Source organism: Prorops nasuta, unplaced genomic scaffold, assembly GCF_024137725.1.
Source record: "Prorops nasuta isolate Cenicafe-Biocafe unplaced genomic scaffold, Cenicafe_Pnas_1.2 PNAS00002, whole genome shotgun sequence".
Lineage (NCBI taxonomy): Eukaryota > Metazoa > Arthropoda > Insecta > Hymenoptera > Bethylidae > Prorops > Prorops nasuta.
The window spans coordinates 4,917,701-4,927,144 of NW_027116799.1; positions in this window are offsets into that span (position 1 = coordinate 4,917,701).

Here is a 9,444-nt window from a genome sequence, read left to right on the forward strand (position 1 = left end):
TCGTAGAATCCTTTGACCGAAAGTTATTCGATCGTACCGTTTCAGACGCGACACCCTATAGTATTCTCAACGTTCCACTATATATACTCATAGACCGGGCGTTATTAATGCGATACGTGCTAAAACGATCCGCTTCTGTTGTCCTAATGAGTTGCAATTATTTCATTAGAACGCTATTTCTATTTATTTATTCTAGCTTCACAATTCACTATTCTCCTTTGCTACAACATCTTTCTTCTATCTATTTTCCATTTTGCTTGCCAAGTGTTCGTCGCACTCCTTACACACTACACACGCGAGGATTACCACTGCTTTATTTGTGTTACCGAGGGCTCTCCTAGCTTTTACGAGGGAATCGCCGCCGAGTCCCGAGACTATGTTTTGTTTATTCGAGAATTCCAGTCACGGAGATACGAGCTGGGTAAGCGGCCGCGATTCTTCTCTCCGTCTTTCCTTCTCTACTGTAGCACTGTGTGTAGCGTCTGTATAGCTATAGCTACATATTCACTGTAATGGTGTATAAGGTATATACACGCTGCGTGGCGGTTTACACTCGAGTGACACGTTGAATTCGTGCTCGCTAGCGCGTGTTCCTCAATGCCGATATTTCGACCAGTCTTCGACGTAGTAAACGCGCTTATCGGGCCCCTGTAGCAAACTCGTACACCTGTATCACACTCTAGTTTCGTTAACGTACACACTGAGACAAATTCCACCGAATTAACGAAACGCGCTATAAATTTTATTGCATCGCATATTTGCCCAAGGATTTCTTCGCTATATATATATATATATATATATATATATATATTGAATAATCGTCTGGTGGAGCTGCACGATTCTCCAATTAAAGCGGAGAGATCTCTTTATTCCTCGTTTCTCTTATAGTCGTTGTTTGATTTTTGCTAATTATTTTCGCCAAACGATCGTCCCGAAGATATTCCTCGCGGTCACGCGTGACCTTTCGCCTTGTGACGTAATGCTTTGAGAGGTAAAGGGGCAGGGGAGGGGGGATTAAAAAAAAGCATATATGTGCTGGATTAGTTCTCTGTTATGCTTTTTCTTTTTCTTTTTCATCGTGCCGTTGGAAATGTGAAGTCGAATGCCGCCAGTGTTTGTAGTTATAAGTCTTATATTTATCGTTTCGTCCTCTTCTGTCTCGGTGCCCTCTCTCTCTCTCTCTTTAGACTCGAAGAACGGAAGGAAGAGGGGGGAGCCGAGAGACGGGGCAAACGCAGCACCTTCGCTCGTACACATACGAGGGGAACCGGTCCCGGTGATGCCGCGATTTAAACCGAGCGATGACGTAGTCCTTGCAAATAAGCCACACCAATGATCCTTGTGCTCCTCGCAAAAACTCCACGGTTTTATCATCCTTTTCCAACGAACCTCCACGATTCTTATTTCACTCGCTTCACCCTCTCACCTTTTCCTCTGATCAATTTGTAAACGGCCCCGAGATACGAGCTGAACTTGGTATTTTAATTTGCAGCCGAGTTGGGAAATGACGTAACACGAACGTGTACTATTTCAGTTGAGTTTGTTCAGCCGCAACAAATGTTGCAGCAATGCGAGTTGTAGTATTTTCAAACTATTATACCAAGGCAAATCCTCTTTGGTTAAAATCCGTGGGCACCTGAAAATTAAATTTCAATCTCGTTGGTTCAAATACGATTTTATCCTAGCGAAACGGCACGGCATGGCGTGTATATTCATAAAGCGCAATGCTTCGCGTTCCCGATGATGAGTTTTCCGTAATTATCGCATTAGCAAGGTTCATCCGCGATCATTAACGGGTTTACCAGGGCTACTGTGGCGAATTCGTGAGTTATCGACGCACCGTGCGATATAAATTCGTTGAACGTTGATGGTTTGGTACGTACCGATGGAAGAGGAAGTTGGGTGCATGGGATGAGAAGAGGAAGGAGGTGGAAGCTGGCCGATACCTACACGGAAAGAAATTTCGTATCGTGGAGTCTCAATACTTTTGTATCTCCAAAGTTCCAAAAAGTATCGTACTTCTGTTATTCAAAAATTGAATTTCTTTGCTTCCAAAAAAGGAGCGGGTAAGTGCAAAGAATATTGTACATCAGGAGATCTTAAAATAGTATCTTGTTGATACATTTTTGACTTGTGAGGACTCCGCAACTTTTCGTAGCGTGGCGATGCGACCAATATGCACGAAATGCCCCCATCCTTGGTATCGCGGCTACTCAATGCAACCGAACGTTTTTCGCGTGCGCGCTTTCTATATTATTGACTCGTATATATTATACATTAAAGGTTATATATACACATATACATACATACACACATATATATATATATATAGGCACACCGCATCAGCTCGCCATCAGCTCACTGTAGTGATATATATATATACAACACGTGTATGCGGAGTGCGCGCGAACCGTCCTTCTCTCCCAACCCTGCTCCATTGGATACAATCGATGGGAATGAAACGCTCTCAAAGTTGTATCGCCGCGTGCATATTTTTTGAACCATGGAGATGCCGAAACTCTTTGAGTCTGGTATTGCATGTTTGGGGTTGGAAATATTCATTTTTGAATCTCAGAAAGCTTGAAATTATACGAGTTCGAGTAGTACAATTTTTTGCACGGCTCAAACTTAAAAAAGCGATAAATTTATAAGTATTGCATAGGAGCTTTCTGATTCGCAAAAGTATTGAGACTCCACGATACGAAATTTCTTTCCGTGTACGCTTACACAATAATTGTTTCCTAGCGAATGGCCTTCGAGTAGTTATTTACTCGTTTGATCCAACCAAGCAGCATTAACATATTTAGCTCGCCGTGCAAATTGGCGCGTGGGAGCGGAGTAGATATCCCGCCATTGCTACTCAATTTACTGACCGACACGACTGAGGCATCCGGTTAATCTTATGGCCACTCGTGACGTAGTTTCCTTTCGTGCGAAACGTCACTGCCTCGTGCTCTGCCTAGCTGACGTTAATTACTCAACGCCTTTCTGGTTTCCTACCCGCCATTCACACGCTGGACGGCCTTTAAATATATACGAGATTCGCCCACCGATAGATATCATTCATATACTTTTCACATATTAGACTCTATCGATCGCATCAATGAAAATCCTTACGGGTCTCGCTGATAATCTTTCCGCTAATTTCTTAACCAGATCAATAGACATTTTCGCAATTAGTTTGATAAATTATTGAAAAATTGTTATTTAGTCTGTGTCGTGTATATATATTGAATAACCAATGATGGTATTGTCTGTATTGGGTGAATCAGGTTTGAAAGATTCATCTGGTAGATTTATCTGGATGGATTGGAATCGGTTAAGGAGCGAAAGTACCACGCCTGCTAACAGGTATTATCCGTAAAAAGCGTGATCAGTTTGGGACGTGGGTAGACACCGGGCAAGTCCCAGGACTCGGTTACTCCGTATTTGGCGAATGCGACGAAATCTGTGGGCGAACCAGAATCAACCCGCTGCGTCATCCAAACGCGAACCAATCCGGCATCGTCGATACTCTCTAACTCTTTTTTCTTCATTCTTTTAAAACTCTCCTATATTCTTCTTCTTCTTCTTTCTCTTCCTTTTCCTTTTCGTCGTGTCTCAAAGCTCCTACATAAAAGTGGGCGTTGCAGGATGCCAAGTTTTCTTTCCATTGACACATTCATCAGAAACTGCAGATTCGGTGCAATATCATATTTGGCTCATATAAAAATTATCCGCTATAAATCTACATACCTATATTTATTATCCTTCAATTTCTTTTGCTTCTCCTAATTCCGCGCTGTCCAAATATAGTCAGTAATTTTTCTTTCGAGTGACGCGAACAAGTAAAAATAATACAATATCATATTTGCCTTGTACATATATATGTATATTTAGATGTATCGAAAGTAAAATCGTCAAATACGTATATTTCAAGTTTTTATTAGGCTTGTAATAACGTTTCTAAGAAAAAATCCACACCTCCGCGTTTTCGTACGAAATGAGTCACGTGGAAGAAACACGTATTCTTTTTACCATAGATAGCACGCTGTATCGACCAAAAACATTGAACACGTGTGCTAAAAGGAGTATTTCAGTATGATTAATTTCGCATTTATCCAGGGACATGGTCGAAAACGTTCTGTGGCTGCACCGGTTCCACAATGCACTCGCATTGTATGCAAATCTTCGAATTTGTGGCTATACGCGAGTCATCGTTAAATTGTCAAAATGATTTTTAAACTCCGGCTCTGACTAAACTCTCAAATTGCGTAATCGCATACACCGCGGAAATACGAAAATGGCAAATAATCAAATTTTCACGTGATTACATTAACGTATTAAATTTCCAAGTGATAAATAAAAAATTGGCAAACTTCGCGAATAAATTGTTTATGGAAGAAATAGAATAATTGTACTGCAGTGTATTATATATATAAACTCGAAGGAAAGACATCTTAATTGGGATTGGCTTGAGCAAGAACGCAGCTGTCTTTTGGAAGGAATTAATAATGGATGTTTAAAGTCGAGTATGGAAAAGTTTAGTGGAAGGTCGTTTGGGATAAGGAATATAAATTTGCATGAATGCGAATTCCAATGTAGAAAATCGTAGTAAGATTTGGTAAGAGAACAGAGGGAATCTTGGTATCGTGGTAAAGCGATCTGTCATAGCCTTAATGGAGAAGCTTGAATATGCATAGACTCCCAAGGAAGCGAGAGTTTTCCAGTGAGATTCCTACCGAGAGTGGCCCAGATGCATTTTTTATCCGGATAAAGGGGCACTCCCGAGGTATTCCAGTTAACCGTCGTAACCGGAGTGCCTTAATCAGCGACACCCAAGATGTCAGCTTTCGCAACGTGACGTGGCTCGAATCGCAAATTCGTCACTGCACGCTCTGCATGACCAGGATCGTTATGGGAAAGAGGGTTAAGCGTATGTGAGGAAAAAGCGACTTACTCCTGCCTGGTAAATCAGCTTTGCCCCTCGTTGCCGATGACCAATCGAAAGCTTGGCAAACTTGGAAGGTACTCGCGCTCCTAATGGAACGCGCCATAACCAAGTGGCGCTCTCTTATTAATTAACGTTAAAAGGAAAACTTTTATAATTGCTCTCCTCAGACGGAACGATGCGACGCGCTCCAGCCTCCTACACCTCCCTATATACTATATATATATAGTCGGGCTAACTCCTGATACGGCCAATGTACACCAATGGGGACCCTGAAAAATTCTGCACCTCTCGCTTCATTATATATAAGCTCACCCTTTATGAAAAGAGTTCACCAATTTACAAACTGTACTTTTCCACTTCAATTATACGTAAATTCATTCGTTTTCTCGAATAGTATTATTTTTCTAATAAAAACAGAGAGAAGTTATATATATATATATATATATATATATATATATATACAACGTTTCATAGTAGCGATCGAGGGAGAATCTGTGTTTGAAATTTGAATGGACACAACTGTATTTATTCTTGTTATGGCTGCTTTGAACTTGGTCCCTTCGGCATTGCATAAAGCGAAACGAACGGCTACGCATGGCCACCGACCAATAGCTCGAGTTATATCGGTGCTATATATCAAGTCACCAGACGCAAAGCCATATGTAGTTGTTTATGTATATGCACCAGTAGCAATCACAATGCATTTTTCCGCCATTTCCTCATAAAAATATTTCCTGCCTCCAGAGCGAAATAACAAAGCGCTACAGGCCCATGTTAATTGAACATATATAATAGAATCGACCGAATCGAATTTTATCAATGATATTATATTTGGTAAATTTTCCTTGTACAACATACTTTGCTCGGTGCAAGAGAAACTCTGTAATTAAAAGTACCTTGTGATTTTCTCAGAGTAGCCATTTTAACAATGATCATATTTGTAAAACGTTTGTTGCCAAGGGTATATAGCGTAGAGTATGGGGAACCAGGAGAACTGGGCTTGTGCAGTGGAATCAGCCATAAGTGGTCCGGCAAAGAAGCGTGTGGTACTGGTTCAATGATGCTTTCGAATGCATTTGCAGCCTGTGATGTCACGGACTGTTCGGTGCAAGCCTGCACAGCATTGCTTTCCCCCGGTTTCTCCCGTGGGCATCCTCCTGAATTTCTCGATAAATGTTGCTAGCCACGAACCAATAAGGCCCTCCTCCCTCCTTCCTTGAGATTTCGCTTTACTCGCACGTAGGTACCACCACCACGTACCAAAGAAACATGGCCGAGCACGAACGTGACGGTAAATTCAAATAATCCACAAAACTCATGTTAATTAATCTCGTCGCCTCGGCGCTTCTACGTGCTCATCGATTCGCTCGCACCAATTCAATTAAATCCAGTGCGTTTGAAATATTCATCGAAAGTTCTCCTATGTATGTTTCGGAACTTTAATTAGCTTAATTGAAGCTCTTAGCACTGCTATGGTTCCCGTATCTTAAATATTCAATGGTCGAGAGGGCTCTTCGCGAATCAGGTAGCAATTGTATTCCCAGAGGACCGAATGCTTCGGTATAATCTGATGCGTCGATCGACGCTGAAGAGACCTCAGATTCCAGAATTGCGAATGTAGGTGACATACGCGTTGGGGGAGTGTTTCACGAAGCTTATTTTTGCACGAAATACATTTTTTCTGTGTAATTACATGTAAATTGTTGAAAGTGCAAAGTTTTAAATGTGCATGGGATAAATTGCTTCTATATTTTACGACCATTAGGGGATTAGTGTGTATAATGGTGTATTACCTGAAATGATTAGGCCGCAAAGCGTTGATTAATAAACATGCGATATTGATTGGCTTGGTCCCATAGCTGGCCGATGGTATCCATTGCAAGAGAAGCCATTTGACAATTTCGATCTGCTAACGGCGATCAACGTAAACGTGATTACTGTCTTCGTACATTAATCTGAATATGAATGGAATAGAAGCGATGACGGCCTATACGGGACAAACGGGGGATTCTCCTCTAATGGAAAATGAGATTGGCTCAACACTGACATGATTATCGTTAAAAAGAAAAATTCCTCCTTCCACAATAGTATATATTATACAAATCAGGAAGAATTTTATTTTCTCTCTCGCGATGTATCAATTATAGATTATCGGTCAGAACAGTAGACTAATTTTCTTCTTCATTTAATCAAGTTTTAAATAATGCAGAGCCTCGTCTCTTTCCGATATTAATCTTTGAGACTTTCGAGAAAACCTTACGTGTCCAGCCTTCCAATATCGGGCATTGCCAAATATTTGCAAAATCGTGAAAAGGTTCGCGTTCGACCTCATTTCGAGGCACGATTGACGCAGCTTGCAGTGAATTGCTGCACGAGGAAGGACATTATTTATTTAGCGCTTCGTTAATGGCATTTGCCGTGTAATTAAAAAGAAAGGAATTCGTGCACCTTATTGGCACGGGAATTATCCATGCAGAAGCTCGGAGCTTGTTAGCCAAGAGAGAGATAGAGATAGAGATAGAGAGAGAGAGAGAGAGAGAGAGAGAGAGAGAGAGAGAGAGAGAGAGAGAGAGAGAGAGAGAGAGAGAGAGAGAGAGAGAGAGAATATATATCGATGGAACGACGCAAGAATTAACACGAACTTTGTTCTAAAGGAGAACAAGGCGCATCGTGATCTGCGTGCTTCCGGAATGCGGCTCTAAGCGTCGAGGGAAATCGATTTGCAAGAATACGCCATTGCAAAGCCGTGTTTCCATTATTTATAAATTCACTTCAGCTTCGATAAAGCAAAACCACAACCCTATATACGTTTCTTTATATATATATATATATATATACCTATATACGAGTTTCGGAGCAAGCAAAAATAAAATACATGGTTGCTTCAATAATGTTACAGTCTTTTTTGTTTTGGTCAAACTTTCGTGGCTCTCTATTAATTATAATTATATACTGCTTTATAACGACCGAAATATACTTATCGGTTTTTAAATTCTTTTTCAGCGTTTAACAAAGTCCATAGAAAATAGCAAGTCGTTGCTGCTAATGACGATAATTAGTATTGTAAGCCGAGCGCCGTTGATAGGACAATGAAGCTTTTGATCGTAGTTTTTGTGGATGTTGGGAAAAGGAGCTTAGAACTTTCCACAAACTTACTTTTTGCCCGAACGAGCTCCCTGCACGTGAGGAATTACTGTTCCACTGGCTTTCATGCGTAACCAAGAGAAAAAGAATTTTCCCCCCTAGATATCACGTTCTCCCAGAGACGAGCGATCAACGACTTGATTCTATCAGTATGTAAAACAGTCTGAAGGCAAATGCGCTTCCAACTCGCATAACGCAAAATAAATAATAGACAAATAAAAGAACAAAAGAAAATTATATTATTTCTTACAATCTTATTATTCAATTCTACACTTAAGTGCGCAAAAATAAAGCTCTATTCTCAGCTGTTCGTCCTTCCTTCCTCTTTATGCAAATTATGCTAAAAAACAATTCACATGTGTATCAAAAACTCGTCGAGCGTGATAAAATCAATCTCGGTTTCTTTCTCACTCTTCTTCTTCGAAAGATACGGCAATGAAAGTCAATTTCAAGTGCTAAAAAAGGTGCGAAAATTATAAGTAAATAAAAGTCAAAATATTAAAGTAAAATAAATATTTGCTTACCTTTGTGAACGACGAATCTCTCAAGAAGGAAACTTACGAGTAGAAGAACCCCGTGTTTCTCGTAATCAAGATTTTATACGATCTCGCGCCTAGCATTGAAAAATTTAAGTCTTGACATTTGAAAAATAAGGTCGCGCGAGTTAAGTACGAGAAAAGCTTATTCTTCGATCGAAGCGTTGGTGATTTGTACTGCAGTGGAGAAGAAAAGTTGAAAAATGAGTGTTGAATTTTGAGGATTAGTAACGATTTTAAGGGTCAGGGAGGGTATTGCGGGAATAAAACGATTCGGATAAAATTGAAAATTAACACTGCGAAAAGTTGCACGTCGGCAACGGCAATTCGCCGTTCCAGCGACGGCGGTTTGCACGTCACAAAGGCATCGCGACGTCTGACGTTCCCGCGCCTGTCGGCGTCAAAGTTGCGTTACTATAACAACTGCGACTAACAGTTAGAGCGCTTGCGCGGTAAACTTATTTCACTCTACCTACAACAGTCTACAGAAAGACTGACTCCTCTCTCCTCTCCTCTCCTCTCCACAATCTCCACTCTTCAGTATTCTCTCTCTAGTCTCCACTCACTCATACCATACCTACTAGTATCTCGGTAAAGTAAACTGTGAACTCCAAAGTCATCTTATAAACAAATTCTTAATCAAATTTACCCATCAAACTGATTTCTCATCTTTAACTCAAAATGTAATTTAAATACAACAAGCTTTTCATCCAAATATAATATTGAATAAAATTATATCAGCTTACGGAAGAACTTATAAAGTCTGACTACACTGATGAATTGTAAGGTTTGCAAAGTTATTATATTAAAAATATAATTAACTACAGCCTG